The sequence below is a fragment of the Ambystoma mexicanum genome, chromosome 7q (genome assembly GCF_040938575.1).
Source record: "Ambystoma mexicanum isolate Mex_15411 chromosome 7q, UKY_AmexF1_1, whole genome shotgun sequence".
Taxonomy (NCBI): Eukaryota; Metazoa; Chordata; class Amphibia; order Caudata; family Ambystomatidae; genus Ambystoma; species Ambystoma mexicanum.
This window is the reverse complement of record NC_090941.1, coordinates 734,609,327-734,630,903: the sequence shown is the minus strand read 5'-3', so window position 1 is coordinate 734,630,903 and position 21,577 is coordinate 734,609,327. Positions and strand designations below refer to the sequence as shown.

General features: G+C 50.7%; 1 protein-coding gene across 3 annotated transcripts in view; it reads right to left on the bottom strand.

Moving 5' to 3' along the window:
- Nucleotides 1-21,577, bottom strand: part of RDX (radixin) — a 1,120,111-nt gene that overhangs the window by 589,605 nt on the left and 508,929 nt on the right. The gene's annotated exons all lie outside the window — the stretch shown is intronic.

Genomic DNA, 21,577 nt, shown 5'->3' with positions numbered 1-21,577 from the left:
CACCTATCCACAAGCAGCAAAGGGAATAGGATTGGAACAAGGAGAACTGCTCATGATTTAATAATAATGGTTAAGAAACATAGTGGAAGGTATGAATGTTATACCTGATATATTTAGATGAGATTATTTGATAAAAAGATTATGACATGCGAAATGCTGGAAAATTGCGTGCAAGTGGTGAATAAGGAGACCACGAAGAAATACATCCCTCTGCTTTTTTTGAAGATAGAGATGAAGTTGATATGGATGCTGTGTATGATTTGTTATGATGAAAGTCACAAAACAATGTTTTTTAGACCAAATGTTTGTTTGTTTTTTAGAATATTGAAATTATGGCTGTTAACACGTGATGACATACGTGCGAACCAGAGAATATATGACAAATATTAAGTGCCCTGAAGACAGCACCAGCAGGATACACAATGTGGATTGATTTATATGTGTATTCTTTTTATTGAGTTTCATGTTGGTCCTAGAAACACATTTATGAAGTGTTGGCACAGTCTCTTGCCCGTATAAATCAAGAGGGGCAACAATAATAACAGTTGTGGTCAAGATAGATACACACCTTAGAGTTAGGTATAGAAAGGGTTTGAAGTGTTAGCCTTTTTTCCAGGTGGACAATGTATATACACATAGATATGTGTTTCAGAATGTGTTCTGATTATAATGTGGAGCTTTTTTAAGAGAAATATATTATGTGTAATGTGTTTTTTGATAAAAACTTAAATATGTATATTTTTGATAATTACATGGTTATTCGCCCTTTTTTGGTTAGGGGGTAAACATGACAAAGTGCATATGCATCTACAGTTACTCACTATGAGCAGTAACGGAAAGGAAGCTGTTTTGTGGGATTCCGTAGGTTTTGTTTTTCTCAGTCCTCACCCACACAAACCCTAAAAAGAGGACTACTGTAGCTCAAGATAGTTGATGTATTCACATGCTCATGAATATTCCCCGTCGTCAGGCAGGGAATCCTTGGTAAAGAAAAAATCAGTTTCACTTTCGTTTCTGAACTGTCTTTCTACTAATAGCTAATCACTGGTCTCTGGGTCATACTGCCCCGAGCCAACGACTGCCCTCTACCTAAGCCCCTCCTCTGGCAGCCATCTTCATATTTGGTAGCACGTAAACTGGCAGTATGACCAAGTGAAGAGCCGCAGAGGGGAAGGAAGGAGGGAGGGTTCGCATGTGAATCCATGACAGACCCATGCTGGAGAACAACAGTTACAGGTAAGTAACTTGTTCCTTCTCCAGCATGGGGTCTGGCATGGATTCCCATGCTCATGAATTTAAGAATACATAGCAGTACACACATGCACAATGATGGGAGGTGGCAAAAGGCTCAACATTAAGCATTACATAAACTCAACATTAAGCAACTCTTACCTCCTCACCAGGCCCACCTTCAGGCGAACAGGTTGCGCAGCACTGCTTGGCCGACTCTGGACTCCTCCCTGAAATCCCGGTCGACGCAGTAGAATCTCGTGAAGGTGTGCGTCGACCTCCACGTAGCAGCCCTGCAGATGTCCAGCAGGGGCACACCAGACAAGAACGCTGTAGTAGCAGCAATCGCTCTGGTCGAATGGGCTCTCGGGCGGCCGGGCAACGGTCGGATGGCCAACCGATGACAGTGCATAATGCAGCCGGAGAGCCATCTGGAAATGGAAGCCTTCGAGAGAGCCTTCCCTTGGTTCACAGGTCCAAAGTTCACAAACAGCTGTGATGTCTTCCGAAAACTCTTCGTTCGGTCCACGTAGAACTTAAGCGCTCTAGCTACATCCAGCGAGTGCAAAGTCCTCTCGGCCGGCGACGGAAAGAAAACTGGCAACACCAAGGGCTCGTCAAGATGGAAGTCCGACGGCACCTTGGGCATGAAAGAGGGGTGCGTCCTCAGCATCACCCTCGTATCGTGAAAAGTCAAGTATGGAGGCTTTCAGGATAGGGCCTGAATCTCTCCCACGCGTCGTGCGGAGGTGATGGCCACAAGGAACGCTGTCTTCCACGACAGGAACATCAACGGAGCCGAATGCAAGGGCTCGAATGGCGGCCCCATGAGCCTGGACAGCACCACGTTGAGCTCCCACTCCGGACTGGAGCCTTCACTGGCAGGAACGATCGGAAAAGTCCCTTCATAAATTCCTCACCAGTCGATGAGACCACAAGGACGGCCGTCCTGTAGTTCTGGTGTATCGGGAGATCGTTGCCAGATGTATCTTGATGGAAGCGTGAGCTAGTCCAGCTTTGGCCAGCGACAGTAGGTATGCTAGCACTTGAGGTGCCGTAATCCATAGAGGGTTGATCTTCTGTAGCACTTGAGAGTTGAGGACGCCCTGGCCTTTGCAAGAACCTCTCTGCAGTCAGCCAGGATATCGTACCCTTCAAACTCTAGTGCTGCAGGAGCCAGGCCTGCAAGTTCAGCGACTCCGGGTCGTGATGAAGAATGCCCCCCCCTCTCTGGAGGGAAGATCTGCGTCAGTCGACAGCTTGACTGGTGGGGACGCTGAGAGGTCCAGAAGGTCCGGACAACCAGATCTGTCTCGGCCACGCCGGTGCGATGAGGATCATCCTGCACTGGGACGTCTTGAGCTAGCTGATGAGTCGAAGCAGCAGCAGCAACGCAGGAAACGCATACAGGAACAGGCCGTCCCAGGGGAACGAGAAAGCGTTGCCCATGCTCCTCGGCTGGGGAAACCTGCTGGTGAACCTCTGGCACTTGGAGTTCGTCGCCGTCGCGAACAGGTCCATCTGGGGTTTGCCCCATCGTTGGAAGAGCCGATCCACTTGATCCTGGCGTAGTTCCCACTCGTGGCACGAGCGCAGCTCCCTGCTGAGTGAGTCGGCGATGGTGTTTTTTATTCCTGCCAGATGGAAGGGAACCAGAAACATCCCCTGGGCGACGGCCCAGTGCCACAGATCCTGGGCCTCCTTGGATAGGGCTGGGGATCTGGTGCCACCCTGCTTCCGGATGTAGAACATCGTGGTGGTGTTGTCTGTGAAGATCCTCACGACCTTGCCCTTGAAGGACGGGAGGAACGACTTGAGCACCCAGAACACGGCGCGGAGCTCCAAGATGTTGATGTGGAGAGACCTCTCTTCCGGGAGCCAAAGTCCTCTTGCGTGGAGATCTCCGGTGTGTGCACCCCATCCCTCCAGGGATGCGTCCGTCGTCACGTCTCCTGATGTGCCGGGGTCTGGAAGTCTGTGCCCGCCGTGAGGTGTGCACGGGTGCCCCACCACTGAATCACCCGAAGGAAAACCTCGTTGAGCGGGATCTTGTCTTCGAAGCTGCCCACCGCTTGCATCCAGCGGGCGTCGAGGAACTCCTGTAGAGGACGCATCCGTAGCCTGCACAGGCGCACTAGGTAGATGCATGAAGACATCATTCCGAGGAGGGACTTGATGGATCTCACCCTGGCCATGTCCGTGGCTAGCAGGCGCTGCACTTTGCCTAACATGGCCTTCTTCCTTTCCTCCGACGGAGACGCCAATCGTTCCACTGTATCGAGCTTCGCTCCCAGAAACAGTGCCACCTGCGACGGAACCAGATGGGATTTCGGGTAGATGGAGAAACCCAGCTCCGTGAGTAAGCGGACGGTCTTCGCCGTGTGCTCGACGCGAGTTCTCTTGTTCTTGCACGGATGAGCCAGTCATCCAGGTAGGGGTAGACGTGGATCCCCTGCAGGCGCAGCTGCGCCGCCACTGGTGCTAGGCACTTGGTGAACACTCAGGGTGCCAACTTCAATCCGAATGGCAGAGCTCTGAATTGGTAGTGGCGTCCTTGAACTACGAATCTGAGGAACCTTCGGTGCCCTTTTAGGATGGGGATGTTGAAGTAAGCATCCTCCAAGTCCAATGACTATAGGAGGTCGCCCTCCTCCAGCTGTCCCGGCACGTGCTGGAGAGTGACCATCCTGAACTTCTGTGCCTTGATGTATTTGTTCAACCGACGTAGGTCCAGGATGGGGTGCCAACTGCCTGTCTTCTTTCGGACGAGGAAGTATCTTGAGTATACTCCAGAGCCCCGGAGCCTCTTGGGGACGAGCTCGATGGCACCTTTCTTGAGCATCGCCTTTACCTCCAACAGCAGTTGAGGAACGTGATTTTCCTTCCTGGCCACGGGAGGAATGCGGGACACTTCTTTTGGAATTCAAGAGTGTGTCCGTGGGCCAGGGCGTCCAGCACCCAACGGTCGGTGGAGATGGACTCCCACACGCTGACGAACTTCGCCAGCCAGCCTCCCACCGGGGTGCTTCGGTGGGGGTCCGACGCTACGGCCGGTTCAATCTTGCTTGGAGGCGGCCTTGGCGACGACGAGATCCTCCTTGTTTGCCGCAACCTCTGTAGGCCTCCTGGGACGAGGAGCGGGCCGCCTGGCGGTATGTAGAGGAACCACCGCCTGATCCCTTGGAGGCCCCCTCTCTGCCTCTGGCGCTCCGGAAGGGCTGTCGTTGCTGAAGGACTCCCAGGGCTCGGGCCGTCTCTGTGTCGGCCTTGATGGCCTGCAGCGACTCATCCACCGTTTTCAAAGAACAGGTTGTTGCCATCGAACGGCATGTCCAACACCCTGGTCTGCACGTCCTGACGGAAGTCTGTCGCCTTGAGCCAGCCTCGTCGTCGAAGGCAAACACTGTTGCCTAACTCGCGAAACCCGGTGTCTGCAATGTCCGTTGCCACCGTTATGGTGTGGTCCGACGCCACCTCACCTTCCTGCACAATCTCTAGGGCCTCCGCCCTCTTGTCGTCTGGTAGGAAGTCCAATAGGGGAGCTATCTTGTACCATAGATCCCTGTCGTAATGGGCCACAATCGCCAAGGCGTTGGCCGATTTAATTGTCGTCACCGCCGACGAGATGACCCATCGCCCCATGGCGTCCAATTTTTTTCCCTCGCCGTCAGGTGGGGAAGTGGAGGTCGAAGCTGTAGCCCCCCGCCGCCTTCTTCTTGGCCGCAGCTGAGACGACCGAATCCGGCGTCGGCTGAGCCCTGAGGCACAAGTGGGTGGCGTCGGGGACCTGGTACTACTTCTCGTACCGGTCCCTCTTGGCAGGCGTCGTGGACGGGTTCTTCAGGACCTGAAATCCCTCGCCCCAGATATCGTCGAGTAACGTTACCGCGAGGACTGTCTTTCTCTTGGCCTCTCGCCGTTGATAGAGGAAACCTTCCTTCTTCTGTTCCTCTGGGCAGAGCTCGAAGAGCTCGGATGCCCTGGTGATCATGGCACGAAAGGGGCCAATTTCATCGGGCGGGGAAGCCCGAGGGGGTGGTGATGGAAGGTCCATCCCGTCGTCATCCGTCCCCGTCGTCGTGTCCGTCGCCGCGTCATCCCTGGGATCCGGAGAGGGAGAGGAAGGCTCCACGGGCCGCAAGGGCATGAAGGGCGGGGGGGGTGAAGTCTCCTCCGCTTGTTCGGAGGGCTTCCCGCGGGCCAGGTTCTGGAGCATCTGCCGGGGTTCGTGGTAATCTCGTCCTTATCTCCGTGCATAAGGTTTGGATCGCCATCAAAATGGCAGCCGAGTTGTCCTGAGGCTCGGGCAATGGCTGCGACGGGAGGGCTAGCCGCTCCTCCACAGGGGCCTCGTCAGCGCCACCGTCGCCATCTTCGACCACCTCTTCGGGATCTCTCCCGTGGGATCCTACCTTCTCAAACCTCTCGTTGAGGCTCTTCACGGCCTCCACCAGCTCCTCCTCAGAGGCTGAATCCGTGTCCATAATGGCCACCGCCCCCCCTCTTTTTCCACCGGGGTCTTCACAGGGGTCTTGTCGATGGGCTGGAAAGAGGATTCTCTCCGCGGTGGCAGGGAAACTCTGGGCCCCAAGGTCGCCTCCACTGGTGTAGCCTCCATAGGCTTCACCAGGGTCGCCGCGACTCCCTCGATAGAGGTCTTAGCTGGGTGAATCAAGGCCTTCACCACCTTAGGCGCGCTTGAAGCCTTCACCATGGGGGGAGGGTCACTGCCTCGCTCCCCCTCGGCTGAATCCTTCGAGATCGACTGGGGCCTCTCCAGAAGGTTACCCGGGTTCTCAGATTTCCTCTTCCCCGAACCAGAGCGTTGGCTCGTGGTTGATGGTGCCGGGGAAGGTGCGCCCTGCCTGGCAGCCGAAGAGCCCGACCGTTCGGCGCTCCCGGTGCCGCGGACTCGCGGTGCTTAGCCTTCTGTTGGGCCCCCGTCGCCGGGACACCCTCACAGGACTTAGAAGACGGCTCTGACCTTTTCTTCTACGGTGAGTAATACAAGTCTTTTGATGCTTGTTAATCTGCTTAAAATCACATGCTGTGCATAGACTAGCGAGCAGTGCCCGGAGTTGGAGGTGGGTTGTGAGAAGGAACAGTAGAGAAAAGATGTCTTAGTACTGCTTGTCCCACCTGAGAATCAGACCTAGAATGAGTGTCTAGGCAATAGTGTTTTGTAAAGGTGTGTACAGAACTCCAGGTTCGCTTTGCAAATGGACTCAAGAGGAACATTTCCAATGAATGCTATGGATGCCCTAGTGCCTCGAGTAGAGTGTGCTCTAGGCTTGAAGGGCAGTTCTCTCTTTGCAAGAGTGTAACATAGTGTGATGCATTTGACAATCCACCTTGAGATCGCTGATTTAGAGACAGGATCCCCTTCTCTGCCAGCTGCCACTGAAACGAAGAATTTTTTAGTCTTCCTTAGTGATTTAGTTCTTTCCAGGTAAAACATGACTGCCCTGCGCATGTCTACTATGTGAAGGCTTCTTTCGGCCATGTTAGTAGGGTTCTGGAAGAAAGTGGGTAGTTCGATTGACTGGTTCACGTGGAACTTTGAAATGAATTTAGGCGCAAACCTGGTATGTGTGCGCAGAACTACTTTATCTTTGTGGACTGTAACAAAGGGGTCTAATACAGACAGGGCCTGTAGTTCGTTAAATCTTCTGATAGAAGTGATAGGCACTAGGAAGGCTGTCTTATAAGTTAGATCTTTCAGACTTGCTTTATGCATAGGCTCGAAGGGAGCTCCCATGAGCCTGGTCAAAACCACATTCAGATCCCACCCAGTGGGTGAGAGATGGGAGAATAAATCCTCTTGACCACTTCCATAAAGGCTTTAATTACTGGTATTTTCCACCACAATACTTTTTGTTGTGATGTGGTGTAGGCTGACAGAGCAGCCAGATGAACCTTTAGGGAATTGAAGACTAACCCAGAGTCTACAACACAATGGCCCTCATTACGACCCTGGCGGAAATCGAAAAACGATGGCGGAAATGCAATACCGCCATCGAATACCGCCCGTTGCGATTATGACCCGTCACCGTAAAGTACAATGCCATTAGCGACACCGTAGTGAACGCCAACGCTAACTGCACCAAGTACGCGCACGCGCGCACTGCGAAACCGTAATTACCACCATGGCGCAACGGTACGGGAATTCTGACCCTAGCGGACATGTACCTAACGCCATCAAGAATGGCGGAAAGTACCATTCCGCCATGGTGAGAAGTACGGCATCGCAAACCAACCGTAAAAGGCCTTACTGAGTGCCTGTACACCACTCCCTGGCCACATTGCACAACTCCTCGTAGGTGCAATGAAGTCAAACAATGCAACCAGTGAAATGTACAAGTCACCCATGCATGCCAACGAACAAATGAATGTAGGGGCTCCAAGTGCCTTGTGAGTGGCCATCCATATTAGCCATGGCACCATTGCCGTACTGATGCAGCACAGGCATGTGAAGCTCCAAGTACAGCAACATGAACTGAAAACTGAGACAAACAAAAACAGGCCCCCCATCGCTTGACACCAGTGCAAGGCAACATACAAAGCAGTATCCTGAGTGAGACTGCACCAGCCCTGTACTCCTGCCAGTAAACAAACCAACCAGCAGCATAAGCATGGACCACACAAGTTGGCAGAGTGACTGAGCAGCCAGGCACATCTCAAGAGGGGCCAATGGGAGCAGCAGGGCACAGATGGCACGAATACAGAAGCCATTCCAATGGACATGACCTCAGTCTCCCTCCAAGAAACGCACGCAAACACAGGCACCTGTGACCAGCCATATTCTGAAAATCACATCATTCCACCAATCCACCTGGCTGACCGGCATCTGTTACACAAAAGCCAATCCCCCTCCCATGACCATGACATCATTAAAACAGTCATAATGGCAGCCCCTATCCCTGACCTTACTGCCCTTCGTAGGCAAACGCGCCCAGTACAGTACCACGCAACTATGCTCAGAAGGCCGAACCCAAAGCAGATCTCCTCACAATACATCGCTCCACAAATAGGAATATGCTACATTACTTGCAAAGAATAACGCTACAAGGTCAATATCATAATCAAAATTTAATGCACAACAAAATCACCCGGGCCATACAGCTATTAGGTCATGAACTCCAAATCATATCTCATAATTGTGGGCTGCATCCGCAATAAATGACCAGCTTCTTCTTGTGTGACGCCCTGTTCCTCCATGGTACACAGGGGCTACATCCACGTTCAAAAAGGCAACATGGAAGCGCCTAGAACCGCAGGGCCGTCCCATTAGGTAGGCACTAGTCCAGCTGAAAGCTCGAAATGTTGCTCCTAGCCACTAGTACTGCGTAAGGGCATGTGGGCCATTGGCGATCGTCCCATAAAATCGTAATGGTGCTCCACTGATTAACACGAAGCAGCAGGTGTCGGGAGTAAAAGCCATCTGCAGGAGTGGCATACAGATGGCAGCGGCAAAAGGGGAGGAGATACCTGTCACCCAAATGAAACGAAAAAGAATAGTATGGGCATCTGAACTCCATTTGAATTACTCACTTCAAAGATCACACTAAATCCACAGCCATATGCATGCTAGCCCACTCAAAAGGATTATTCGCACCCAATAATCACTTGCGAATCATAACTATATAAATCGAGGTGAAAACACTATTACAAACGAGTGTTTGTGTGCATGCGTCTGTTAAAACAGAATCCATTAGATGGGATTAGTAACGTGCATAGACACAAGTGTTTGAAGGCGCGTCGAGACAGGGAGGGTTCAACAAGGGCAGATAGACGATGGTCCCACTATGGCAGCCCTGCATCACATAGCGCAGAGGAAGTTGATAGATTCCAAAAAGCCATGTACATGGCAGACTCTCTATTAAATCATCTGTCCATGCATCCATACATCATTCCCTCATCCCGGTATAAAAACGCCTGATTATTTACTCACATAACATTAGAAATTTCCATTGAATCTGTGCTTAATGCAGTCTGCTAAATCCACTGTGCTCCAGGCCGGAATTCTAGTGTTGTGAAGTAACATGTATTTGGGAACGTCCTGCCTTATCCTCCACTACGCTATTGCGCATCCCATACTATTCATATCAATCATTGCATTCACGGCATGGCCCCTGTCCCAAGGACATTGAACAATAGAACTTTCTATCTGCAGTCAGACCTGTGGGCGTCTCCTCGCCGCTAGCTGGAAACCGAAAGCGCTGTCCTTCGAATTCCTCATTTGCAACATCACGTCGAAAAGGCACCTGTGACCGCTTGAAATCACAAATCCATCCATTTAGTGCGGCAGTGTGTGAAAATGGCAACTGGCTACACTCACAAATGGGACGACCCGCCCGTCGGTGAACCGCGGTACAGCGCTGCATGAGGGTCCACCGTTAATCGAGTACTACATTCCACGGACCCTTCACAAGTATGTTCCCGACTGCAAAGATAGTATGTGAAACAATGGGAGCATAGCAGAATTAACATATGAAGCAAAATCTCACTGCCATCGGGATGAGATACATGATTGTAATAGCAAGATGCCATGCGTCGATTTGCAGCATTGTGTGCGGGACGTGCTCGCCCAAAGGGGATTGCAGCTTGCACAGGTGGAATGAATCACCACAGGTGGAGGCTATACAGCTTGGATACACATAAATTGCACACCCAACCCCCTCCCACAACCACACCCACTCCAAAATGCTACCGGCAGGACTTGCGATGTTGGCCCTGGGGGACCTGATTGCACTGCAAGTACTCCAACTTCAAGAAGAAGACGAACACCAACTACTACAACAACCGGCCGCACAGAGGAGACGCAGGAGGAGGAGGAGGGCAAGGCAGGGCCAGCAAGGCCCACCAGCACAGCCACTACCACCACGCAGGCAGCCCGCAATCCCACGCTTCCGAGCACATCCGTTCAACCTCACTGATGAGCAGATCCACACCCTCTACCGTTTGGACCGGGACACCATAACCGCCATTGTGGACATGACACACGCTGACCTTGTCAGCATGATAGATAGCCCAACCGCCATCCCACCCCTACTGAAGGTGGTGTCTGTACTCCACTTCCTGGCCACAGGCACCTACCAGCACACAGTCGGACAGTTGCATGGCATTTCACAGCCACTGTTGTCACGGACACTATTGCAAGTGCTCGATGCCCTCCTGAAGCACGCAGACGACTACATCTCTCTACCACGCTCGGAGCAGGAAATTACGAACACAAAAGTGGGATTCCATGCACTTGCCGGCATACCGGGTTGCATTGGTGCCATCGACTGCACCCATGTGGAATTGGTTGTCCCACATGCCATGGAGGCCCAGTACTGCAACCGAAAACAATATCATTCTCTTAATGTACAAATGGTGTGTGACTCAAACAGGATCATTACACATTGTTGTGCCCGATTTCCTGGATCAACCCATGATTCCATGGTCTTACGGAACTCTACAATACCACGCTACATGGAGCGACATGCAGGGAACAGATCCTGGCTACTCGGTGAGTCTCATTTCATGCACGATAATGTGGGGTATGTGATGCGGCAATGACCTGCCAGGAAGGGGGGGGGGGGGTGCTTACGTAGCAATGTCATTCCTCAAACATCCTTTATTGTCCACATACAGGTGATGCCGGGTATCCACTGAAGAGATGGCTCCTCACACCACTCCGGAACCCACAGGACCAGCATGAGGAGGACTACAACCATGCCCACTCACGTACCCGTGTAGTCATAGAACAGGCATTCGGCCTACTGAAGGGTCGTTTCCGCTGCCTCAGCAGGTCTGGCGGGGCACTCCTGTACCGCCATGAGAAGGTTGCTAAGATGGTCATGGCATGTGTCATGCTACACAACATGTGCATACGTAGAAATGTGCCCATGCCCCCTGACGCAGAACTGCAAGCACCAGAATATGGTCATGAGTGGGTGGGGATGTGGCAGAACCTCAAGGAGTCCGGGAGGCACAGGAGGGCCGTGAAATTCGTCAGAATATCATAGATTCATGCTTCTAGCACTCACGCCTGGTGGTTGATACATGGACACGGGAGTTGTGGCACTGTGTGTGTCTGGAACATGCACAATATGAACTGTACGCCTATGATGGCCTCGTACACAAAGATCAATGTCCACACATCTCATTGGATGATTGTGAAATGTTTATAGCAAATGTGAAATTGTGTTACACACCCCATCGACCCGCCACCCAAGTAAGCCCAACACACCCCCTCCACCCTCCTACCTCCCCCCCGAACACCAGTGTCCAAGGATGCTCATTGTCAGTGGGCAGACGCTATTGCAAGCCCCCTCTCCGGGTATCAGGGGCACCCCTGCCTGTGGAGCGCAGGTTCCTCCCAGATCTACGTTGGGGGCTGCCCTGGACGGAACTTGCAACGGATGATGTCTCTGCCTGCTCACGTCCATGCATGTCCCTAAGGGTTTGTGAGAGCTCAGTGAGCACACGGCGCACAGCGGCAAGTTCAGCACATACGTCTTTGGACGTCGCATGCAGTTCCCCCCTCAGGCTCTCGGTGCTTCTCTCCATTTGTACTCTCAGGCTCTCGGTGCTTCTCTCCATTTGTACTCTCAGGCTCTCGGTGCTTCTCTCCATTTCTGCCCTTAGTGTCTCTGTACATGTTTCTATGGCTGCCTTGGTAACCCCACATTCATCAGCATGGTCCTTGAGGAGCGTGGCCAGTTGCTGCTGTTGCACGATCACCTGGTCGAGGGACTTTTGCCTCTGCTGGGCCATGGCCATTTGCGGTGGTGTCACAGAGGGGCTGATCACCTCATGTTGCCTTGACACAGGGCTTGTGGGGGATGGCCAGTCATCTTGTGAGTGCCCCTGCGTGGTATCCTCATGTTGTACGGGATGAAACAAACAGGGGGATTGAGACAGGTCATGGATGGATCGTACATCGACATCACCGTTTTCTGTGTCGGAGCATGCTGCCATTAATGCAGTGTCACCTATGGTGCTGCTGCCACCAGAAGCAGTGCCTTCTGTGGCATCCATTGGTGGGGCCTGTGGTGGTGGTGGTATTGTGGCCATGCTGGCTGCTGGGGTGCCTGTTGAAGTCCCCTCCTGTGTGCTGCCACTTGATTTGTGCTGCTGCCGTGTCTTGATGCGTGCAGCTGAGGTGGAGGGTCTTTGGCCGTTGGTCTTGGCCCTCTTTGCAGGTGTGCTGGTAGGGGTGTCCTGGAGCTCGTCGTTAGAATCAGACCCTGTGGTGGAGTAAAGGAGGGCGAGCGTTATTAATGGGTCTGTGGGAATTGGAATGGCAATGTATCACATGCATTGGGGTGGTACCTGAGGGTGATTTGGGTCAGGGCCTTGGAGGTGGTTTCATTTTTGTGTGGATTGAGGGTGCAGTTGTATTGCAGCCTGCAGTTAGGGGGTGCCTGCTGCACGTGTAGAGGGTGTTTTTAGGAATTTTAATTATTTATTTATTTAATGTGACTTTTAATGTCCGCTATCAGGCCAATGTAAGTGGACGTTCTCCTGGACATGTGTTTCTGTTGCACTATGTGGACACATGGTACTTCACATGATTGGACATTGTGGTTTTCGCATGGTTTTATTTGGGCCACCTACCTGATTCTTCGGATGTCTGCACTCCTTTCTCCATCCCTCCGACTCCCTCTATGGTCTCCATTCCAATGGTGGAGGCACAGATTTCTTCCCAGGGGGTCAGCTTGATGGGTGATTCCGATCCTCCCCCGGTAGCTGTGGCAATGTTACGGTTGGCGGATAGTATGCTCCGTACGCGTATCCGCAAGTCGTCCCATCGCTTTCTGCATTGCTGTGTGTTGCGGGGTGCGGTCCCCACCGCACTTACCCGCTGTGCCACCAGGGCCCATATGGCCTTCTTGTTCGCAAGTGCCGTCCTGGTCATTTGCGTCGAGAAGACGACGGCAGCATTCTCCTGGAGGGTCTCTGTGAGCACCGTGAGTTCCTCACGTGAGAAGTGGACCTGCCGCTTGCGGTCGCACGCTTTTTTCGCTACTTTTCCCATTGTTTTGGTTTCACTAGGGTGGATGTCGGGTTGGGATGTCTCTCAGGGTAGTGTTTTTAATGGTTGTGTGAATGTTCTGATTTTATAGGTGTATGGCGTGCTGTTTCCCGTTCCGGGACCATGTTTTTGCTTCCGTTTCCGTATATTTACGGTCACCGTATTTTCCGATTGCCGCTCTTTACGGTGACCGCTATGTACGGTGGCAGAATTGCACCTAGGTCGCCGTACGACGGCGGTGAGGGGCGTTTTGGGGACATTTCCGCCATCGCGGACTTTGCACTTCCGCCAAGGCGTAGTGCTCGTGCCCGATGGGTCAGAATTAGCCGCACTTTACTCTGTCGTGCCATGGCGGAAACGCTATTTACGCTATGGCGGTCAGGTCAGTTGCTTTCCGCCAGGGTCGTAATGAGGGCCAATGTCTGAGGGTGAGCAATCGATGGGATTGACGCCCTTGAAATTGCACCAGATGACAAAACGTTTCCATTTGCTGGCATAGCAATAACGTGTATTAAGCTTTCTCGCTTCCCTGAGTATGTCCATGCATCTCTGAGCAAGTTGCAGGTGTCCAAACTCTATGATCTCAGGAGGCAGGCTGCTAAGTTCAGAGTTTGTTGGCATGGGTGTAGGGTCTCCCCCTGTCCTGAGACAACATGTTGTACGGGCAAGGCAGCTTGACTGGTGGGGAGAGGGACATTTCCATCAGGTGAGTGAACCAGGGTTGGCGGGCCCACATGGGGGCCACCAGTATCATGGTGACTGGTTCCTGGTGCATCTTGTGCACTATCTTGTTGAGAAGGGGAGTCGGGGGGGGGGAGGAGGGTAGACAAATTTCCCCGACCAAGTTATCCAGAGACCGTTCCCCTTGGATCGGTTCTGGGGGTACCTGGAGGCGTAGTCTTGGCATTGGGCATTCTCCTGAGTAGCGAACAGGTTGACCTCTGGGAACCCCCATTCTGTGAAGACATTGGGCACAATGTCTTCGTGCAGTCGCCATTCGTATTCTTCTGGCAGAGGAAAATCTCTGCTGAGTACGTCTGCCAGAAGATTGAGTTCCCCTGGAACATGTTGGGACAACAAAAACATCTTGTGTTTGAGAGCCCATATCCAAATGTTTTGGGTCAGCTTGGATAGCCCTGGAGAGTGAGTGCCCCCCTGTTTGTTCAGGTAATACATTGGTGTAGTGCTGTCTGTAGGGATCAGTACTGTCTTCCTTTGCAGATGCACCTGAAAGGCTTTCAATGCTTTGAACACCGCTAGTAGTTCCAGTAAGTTCATATGGTTGGACGCTACCTGAGGGGACCACACTCTGTGTGCTGTTTGCTGAAGCAGGTGAGCCCCCCCCCACCCGTGAGAGATGAGTCTGTCGTGAGAGTGGCTTCTACTGCAGGGGTGGCGAAGGTCTTCCCCTTCAAGAGGTTTTCTCTTGACCACCCCTGCAGAGAGAGAACGAGGGCTGGCGAGACAACTAACAGATCTTCCCATTGTCTGCTGGCCTGACAACACTGGCTGTTGAGACACTCTTGCATGGGACGCATGCGCAGCCGCGCGTGGGGAACCAAGTATATACATGACGCCATCATACCTAGCAAACGTATCGCTTTGCGTACAGTCACCTCCCGACTGGCTACATATTGAGGAATCTGGGAGAGCATGCTCTGAACCCTGCTGTGAACCCTCTCACTGTAGGGGAAGACAAGGCCGTCTTCCGTCTGAATTAGCGCTCCCAGAAATTGTTTTACTTGGCTGGGGACTAAGCTGGATTTCTTCTCGTTGATTGAAAAACCCAGGCTGAAGAGGAGATCTACTGTTTTTTGGGTGTTCGAAAAACAAGCGTCGAATGAGTCCCCTGTAATGAGCCAGTCGTCAAAGTAAGGGTAAAGTGGGACTGATAGTCTGCGCAGGTGTGCTGCTGCCACTGCCAGGACTTTGGTAAACACCCTTGGCGCCGAGGCGATGCCGAAGGGGAGTACCTTGAATTGGTCGTGCATGTCCTGGATCATGAACCTTAGGTATTTTCTGTGCGCTGGCAACATTGAAATATGAAAGTATGCATCTTTCATGTCCAATATTGCCATGAAGTCCCCCTGTTTCAGCAATGGGATCACCTCCTGCAGTGTCCTTTTTGGGTGCAAGGAAGTACACTGAATAAATACCCTCGTATACCTGAAGAATAGGGACGGCTTCTATGGCGTCCTTTCCCAGCAGTGCTTCCACCGTTTGGATCAGGATCTCCAGATGGTCCGGTGAAAGGCGCCGTGAGCGCGGCGGTCTGAACTGTGGAGGTCGGGCGAATTCCACGCAATAACCGTGGGCCACCGTCTTTAAGACCCACTGGTCGAAAGTTATTCCCCCCCCCATGCCTTGAGGAAAGATGTTAATCGCCCCCTGACCAGAGAGACATGGGAGGGGACCTGGACTTGGTGGTCATTTCTGACCAGAGGCTGTGGATCCTCTGGGATTGGGGCCTCTGCCTCTACCTTTGCTGCGTTTCTGACCCCGTGAGGGGTAGTAAGTAGGGCTTCTGGATGCTTGATTAGTGCTGAAGTTACCCGTGCCGTAGTTGTTCTGACCGGCACAGACTTGTCCTCGAAAGGACCGCCGAGAATTATTACCCCTCTGGGAGGAGGGTTTCTGTGTAATCTGGTGCAAAGATCTTATAGTCTTGTGCTCCTTCTTGGCCGTCTCCAACACTTCATCCACTGCTTTCCCGAAGAGGTTAGTCTCCTCAATGGGTTTATTAATGAGGGAGGCCTGAGTCTCGGGTCTGAAGCCCGATGTACGCAGCCATGCGTGTCTTTTCAGAAGAGTACCTTGTGCAAGAGACCTGCCTGCTGTCTCTGCAGTGTCCAGGGTGTTCTTCACCACATTCTCGTTAACCAGATTCCCCTCCGAAACAATGGCGAGAAGCTTTGTTCTGGCGGGTTTAGGAACCTCCTGGAGGCCTTCTTGGAGTAAGTTCCATTGGGCATCAGCATAGCTTGCTAATAACGTAGTATTATTAGCAACCCGAATGGTGTATGCAGCTGCTGATGTGACGCGTTTGCCCAGGGCATATAACCTTTTAGACTCCTTGTCCGGTGGTGATTCTCCCGTGGCAAGGGGTACCCGTGCCCTCTTCCGGGTGGTAGTCGCTACCAGTGAGTCTGGGATGGCATGCCCTTTGATATACAGAGGGTCGGTAGGAGAAGGCCGAAATAATTTTTTGACTCTGGGGTTCACTGCCCGTGTCTGAGCAGGTGTGGCCAATGCGGGAGCTACCCGTCTCTTAACAGAGTTAAGGGGGGGGATGGATTGACTCGCCAGAGGTTTTTCCTTAATAATATCCTCCACGAAATCCTGCTCCGGTACCGCCTTTGAGTGGCAATTTTGAAGAATTCTGCTGCTTTTTTCAACATAGAGTTGAAAGCCATTTGGTCATCTACAGGAGAGGCCTGGCGAGCCGGGGTGGACGGAGGAGAGTCTAGGCACAAAATATCAGAGTCCTGATCTTGCTGTGTCCAAGGGTCTTGACCTTCCTGCTGGGTTTCCTCCCAGTTGCCCGTCGGATCATGTTGATCCTCCTCATAGTTTGAGAAAAGAAGTTTCTTCTTCTTCATTATAGATGTCTCTATATGTATCCATATGGATCACGTCTTCTTGTTGGAAAACCGGAGACTGATCTACTTGAATTTGGGGGTTAGGGTCTACCCGAGCACTTTTTGGGGGCGGATGATCAGAAGAACTGATAATCTGCTCCAGCCGATCCATACAACCCTCAAATTTTTCTGTAGTCCATTTAGATGACCCAAACGGGCCTATGCGAGAAGTGACGTTCTCCGCACTGTGGCGCCGACGGGAACCTATCAGGGTGTCGGAGAGGGGCTCTTGACTATCTACGTAAGCCTCATCGGAATCGGGAATCTAATCCGCTGAAATCTTTTCCGCAGATTGACCCATAACCTTAGGCAGAACCGGAATAAGGCCCACCGCCGCTGTGATTCTTCCGATGCTACTTTGGATAGTCGCCGAATCGTCGTGAGACAAAGACTCCAATGATTTGTCGGCAGTAGAAATACCGTCCACGCCACCAGGAGGCTTAGCAGTCGGGTTTCCGGGTAGGGGCCTAGCCGTAGTTTTCAGGCCTACTGAGGCCTTGGCAATCGTCGAAGCGTCGGTAGCGCTCTTGGTTTGTTTTGATTGCCCAGTTGCAATACGCTGCTGCGAATGCGGGGAAGGCTTTGGATCAGAGAGATCCAGGGGAACCGGCGAAGACTTTGGCGGCCCTGTTGGCACTTTCGCCTTTTTTGACGAAGGCGTCGAAATTGGCGTAGGGGTTGTGTGCTGAGTGCGATGCACTTGTACGCCGCTGTTGCCGGGTGTGTTCCCTGTAGCAAGACCAGAGTCAAGCCTAGAAGGGTCGGGGATGGACGTGGCGGATCTAGAAGTGTCCGCCTCAAGGTCTATAACATCCGCGTTGGACGTTTGGTCATCCGAAGTACCCCCGTCACTTTCGGCTGGTGTGGCGGTTGGGGGGCTCCACGCATGACATACCGTACGCGGCCCACCGCTTTACACGGTGCTCCTTAAGGGTCTTGGGCTGAAGGAGTTTGCACGCCGCACACCGATTCTCGTGGTGCTCTAGGGGGAGACAGGCGTTATACGTCCTGTGTTCGTCCTTCCAAGGATATCTGACCCTACACTTTGGGCAGAATATAAAAGGAGTCCTTTCCATTGCAAAATGGAAGGATGACCAGACCGAAAGGGAAAAGAGGGGAAAGGAGGAAAGACATACTAAACAATATGGCCACCATGACCCCACTCTCCCTACTGTATAAGTCGGCCAGAGGGCCCGACCACGTGGACAATTCGGCCGCCAGATCTTAAGCGCCCAAATCCACAGCCGTAGACGATTCCCCCATAATTTTCGGCGAAGATGTAGTTATTGGCGAAGTGACTTAACGGGGAATGAACTGGCAAATCGGTAAAGATAAACAATGTCTCTAGTAAGAGCTCCGCTATAGGGCGACCAGTTATCTGGGCGGAAAAAAACAATCTGAGGGACCTCGGCGCGTGAGGGATTTTGGGTACTACATACGTCACGATAGGGATAGTGTTACAGAAACGCCTATGCCGACGTCCCCTTTCGGTCCCCGAAAGACAAGCTGCAATACTCTGCGGTTACCACTGGATGTCGGACCATATGCACAGCATGTGATTCTAAGCAGATTAACAAGCATCAGAAATGTATTTATTTTTAGAAACAATGGAAAATCAGAGTAAATCAAAATTTAGGACAGCAGTCACCACTCCTGTGGCTATACAATGCAACAATCCTGCAACACAATTAATTCTAATTCCTAACATCATCTACATAAACCTTTGATAGAAAGCAGAAGCAAAAATACTTTTCTTCAAAATGACAGATGGCACACAGGTTATGCCCTCCACCTACAACACTTCCCCCAAACACCTACTAACGAAATTTTTTGTGGATGGAAAGTAGTGGCAAGGAGTCAGTATAAAGAGGGGAAAACCAACCCACCACCCCAGGATGGCAGGCCAGAAACGAATTGAAAACCTTCAAAAGGAGCAAAATGACATACTCAGATTTTACTTGTTACTTGTATGCCAGTTTAAAATTGCAGTGGGTAAGCTAGGACAGATGTTTGTGTGGCTGCACTAAAGAGACACAGAAGCTTACAGGCTACTGTGCATGGCACCAAAACAACATGAACACAGGTAAGACAATCAATTTTGGGAGGAAAACAATGCACAGGAAAACACATGCAGCAGAATTGCAATTTCTTATTTTACATAGGCTTTAAAATGACAAACAGCTAAGAAAATGGGCTTAGCAGGCAAAATCGGAAATCAGTTTTTGGGATGGGGAACAGAGGCACAAAACAGACAGGATTCTAAGGGGGAGGGATGACTCTTTGTAGGATGATAGTGTACGTTTTTCTATGGGAAATACAAGTTGGATTTTAAAGAAAAGCAAAATACACGGGCAAATTCGGTTTTGTTAGCACAATGACTAGTTCTACTGAGACTATATTTTATGGACTAATTATTAAAGAAAGGCACTTGACATGAGGTGGTTGAGTTCGAATTGCAACCAGCTCACCGTGAATCTCTTTATAGGGGAATTAACTAATTTATTTCAAAATGGTACTAGGGATTTATACAGATAATTGAAAGAATCAGAAAACAAATATGCTAACAGATATAGGCTAACACAGATTCTGCTAGGGAAAGGGTAAACAGATGATACTAGCAATTTGGGACAAGACTAGGGTTTTTATGGGATTTTAATAGGATATGAGGTTCAAAAGAGCTGGATATGCAGTTTTTGGGTTCTGGGTGATATGATACTTAAAATATAAGCTTGAGTTTGGTAATTTGGACAGCCAGCAACGTCTCTGGACAGCGGGGGCAAGGGCATGGTCACTGGGACAGTGGGGTCAAGAGATCTGGTCACTGGGACAGCTGGGCTCTCCTGGATGGGAACAGCTGGGCAAGGTCTGGTCACTGGACTCTCCTAAAGGGGATCAATTGCCTTTTTCCCTGGATTACTGGGTATGCCTGGGTCTAGATGGTCCTGCCTGGATGGGGTCAGCTGCCTCTGGATCTGGTTCTGGAGACCTTGAATCTTGAATATCCCTCGTGTCTCCCTGTCTCCCCCCTTTTAATAGCCAGAGAGATTTCATAGAATTTACAATCTGGGTGGAAATACTCTGGAGTTGCCCTTCCGCCAGGATAGGCCAAGCTACTGGTGCCCCCCCTCCAGGCTGATTGGTTCAAGGGAAGTGACATCACTTTATGCGTGTCCATTTTATGACTCCCTTTGTATCAAAATTCAATTTTTTACAAGATGAGTTATGGAGCGAAAACTTTGAATCTATACCAGTCACCATCATGAAAAACAGATATGCAGATTTCAAGTTTAATGTCTGTGCCATTTATGCTTTACCCACAAATGCATCTTCCCTGCCATTCCAGTTCACCATGTGCTAGGAACATATGCTTAGTCTCATTCTGCACGTTTAAAAATCATATGAAAACTGTCCTAATATCACATTGCGGCTTATTCAGATTGCAAGGAAAAAGGTCTTAAAGAAAGTATAAATGTCTCTTATTGTCAATGGGGTGGATTTGTCAGAGATGTGGGGGTGCCACAAACTCCCACAGCAACTGTCTTCCCAATGGTCAGTCTGAACAAAGGGTTTCCATGAGGCCCTTTGAAACTAGACAGTTGGGCTGGGTAGGGGTGTCAAAGGAAATCACACCTCTTGGTGAAATGCTAGTTCCCCTTGGGTCCTTTGCTCCTTTTAGGTAGGGATGCCAGCCAGTTTGAAAGGGCTGCAAACTCCCACACTTTGGCCCTTTCATGTGCCCATGGGGGCTGGTTCACTTGTGGAGGTAATTATTTTCCCAAGGAAGACAGGGCACCTTTGAAGTAAGTGCCTGGGCAAAACCTGTTCTGCTGATTTCAAAGTTTCTTTTCTTCTTTCTTTCAACCGAAATCACGTTTTTTTGGAATAAATATAATGTACATTTTAGTTAGCCCTGTCACTACAAACACCCCACATATACAATACTGTTTCTGTGCAAGCAACACTGTCATTTGTCAGTTCACTTTTAAACAGCATTTCCCTGATTTTCAGAAGAGTAAATTCACAAGTGTGTTTATTTCAGTTCATTTTGAGTTTACCAATGCAGTTTTTTTTTCAGCACACAGTTTCTTGTTAATTAACCTTATCGAGTGCTTTTACAGATAATGTCAGTTTCTGGACACAGAGAGATATACTGCCAAACATTTCTTTGAAATTGACATGAGAAAAAGAAACACTGCGTTATTTCTTTCATTTACTGCAGTTTGTGCGCAAAGGTTATTGGAAAAAGAAAACACAGACATGTTTAAGTGGAAAATCCAATTCTTTGCCTTTAAAGTGATTTCCCAGTACATCAGCTGTTCTGGAAATGTATTGCCTCACATCTTGATACTCAGCAGAAGTAAAGTATGCCAGGGTGGGTTTCCATGAAGGGCACAACTTTGTGATGTTTGAAAAGGAAATCAAGAGCAAATTGCAAAGCCGTCTTGGATGTCATGCGTGCAACTTTAGTATTCAGAAAACAGAACAGCAAACGTGGTGCCGGCCTGCATGCAGGTAATTTTCAGATGATTTCAAATGGAGGTAAAACAATGCAGAGCACTTCTATTGGTGGCATTCTTGTGTTTGGTGCTTGCCACACATGCGCCATGGAAAGAAAAGCACCGCCGTTTTTCTGCATTATTTCCATGCAGTTTTTGTTTTAAGGGGATTTCTGCAGGGGCCTTAAATG